A 2,532-nucleotide genomic window follows, 5' to 3' on the forward strand; every position below is an offset into this window, starting at 1 on the left:
TATTGTGCATATATCATGACCAACAGAAATATGTGCAGTGAAATGAATGCTTACAAGTTACTTAATTTGCTGAACTGGTGTCAATTACAATATTATAACATGAGAATACAATAACAAAGGTACAAAATACATCATTAAAGAGCATAACAATACAGATAAAATTTGTAGTAATAGGGGATTTACAAAAGAATAGAAATAAACATATACATCAGTGTTACAGGAATTATGACACAAGTAAATACATAAAAGATCAGAATAACTTTTGAAACATCAACTTCACACATGAGCATTAAAACAAAACAGAATAAATAATGTCCAAACATATTTACAAAATAAATAACATATTATCAGGGAAATTCTACAATGTAACTCTCATCAGATAAACACATAAAGACAGGAAGAACACAAATACCCAAGGGTACACAAACATATTGTGGGATAACACAAGGAAAGGACAGGGTTTGTTTTACTGCAGTATTTTGCAAACAAAACTTTCTTTACTTCTCAGAGATCTCCCTTCGTTCTTCATTATTTCCAAAAAGTCCTATCTATACCTGCTTTCTGTACTTTTTTCGTATAACTTCTCAATGCATTTATTCCAATTCATCGCAACTCATTGTCTTATGTAGTCTACCCCCTCTTAAGCTAACTTAAATCTACTAAGCTCAGATGCATAAACTAACGGACGAGGCAATGCAGCAGCACAGAACAATTAATACAAGCAGCAATGAAAAAAAATGCAAATTGGCAAAGCAAGTAGCAGCAGCAAATCCAATAACTTATATCTAATTATGACAAAGCTCAAACATAAAAAATATTACAGTAAAGATGGCCATGTCTAATACCTATGTCACATCTTAACACCAGAGTGATGCATCACCTTTACTTACTGTACCAAAAATTTACCAAGTCATTGACAAAAATTATCTATGCAATTACTGTGAAGGGAAATGTCTTTTTGTGCTCCCACGTTTTTTTTTTTTTTTGGACGTAGATCATAAAATTATTTATCTACTGGATCTGTAGGTATAAAATATCTATATTAGTACAGCTATTAAATTTTATTTTAACCAATGCTGCAGTGCAGCTAGAAACTAGATATTAAACAAATTGAACAATCTCTCAACTAGAAAGACAATAGATGTAAAAATGTTTCTCATCATTTCATTAGGCATTTTAGTAAATATCATAAATTAAGAGCTCCACAGTGTAATCATATGTTTTCAAGTTTAGCGTGTCGTATTTGCGACGCTTTCTACAAAGAAATGTCAATAGCGGAGATAATGGCCTCTTTTTTTTCCACCTGTGCCTCTGAAAGGCACACACTAATGGCTTTTTTTCCAGGCGACTGTCGCGCAGCTGGGTGCCCACGACGCATTACGTGAAGGTGGTCACTTAACTTTCTTACCGAAATATTTACGACACCAGTTTGCACTACAGTGACAGTCTCATATAAAAAAATTCACAGGTCGAGAATTTGCGTTACAAATGTGTAGAAACAAAATCCTATAAATATAACAGTGTCCAAAAAATTTTCGTCGGCGTTGTGACACATTTACGCATATACATACATTTCATAATTCTTAAAGTACGATTCTTGGTTTCCAACATCCTTTTTCACAAATCAGAGTCCATAACCACTACTCATTATTCCTTACCTTATCATACATATACATATTCGTTGACACTTCTTCCATATTTCATCATAAGAAATATGTAGCATAATCAAATTCCTCATATACGGTAGCATCATCTTATTGATCATAAACATACCTCAACAGCATAATACACATCGTCGTCGTAATAATATCATAGCATCTCAGTCAATTCTCAGAATCGTTGTAGCTTCCTCCAACAATTTCAAAACTTAAAAAAAATTCTCTGCTCTTTTCAATAGTGTCATCTACCTCAAATGTACTTTAAAAATCATGATCCCATACCAAATACGACATTCAAAGCTCTCATATTATCACAATGGTTCCGAAAAAATAGGAACAGTTCACAAGTACAGACAACATACAATTTCATAAGTGTGAAGTTATCCAGCTGTGTACTTGCGTAAACATCTGTCACTGACGTCCAAAAAAAAAATGTTTGTCTCTCTCAGTTAAATGATCAGATAGCTGTGTAATTTATGTGTTGGAGAAATATGGTACCGATGTGTAAAGTTGTATAAACAAATACCATATTTGCTAGGGCTCCTTGTGCTTGCCAAACACATGGTACACAAAGTAGGCGTGTACCCCCTGAGGATTAATATAATTATACCCTCAGGTGTTACAGATTACAGCACTGGAATGAAATGTATCACGGAAAACCTTTGTATCATTCTACTTCAAATATCTTTAAAAATAAATGTTTTAAGTAAAAAATTAATCACTCAAATACATGTACTGTAGCGCTAAACTGTGCGTCTTGTTGTAAGATAATCTCTGTGGAAGTGTCGTAGTTATCGTCCTCTGTAAGCAAAGTTCTGCTGAAGTCAATGTACTCACCTCGTAATAAACAAAAGTGAAACGCTATGCGTATAGA

This window comes from Schistocerca serialis, chromosome 3 (genome assembly GCF_023864345.2).
Source record: "Schistocerca serialis cubense isolate TAMUIC-IGC-003099 chromosome 3, iqSchSeri2.2, whole genome shotgun sequence".
NCBI lineage: Eukaryota > Metazoa > Arthropoda > Insecta > Orthoptera > Acrididae > Schistocerca > Schistocerca serialis.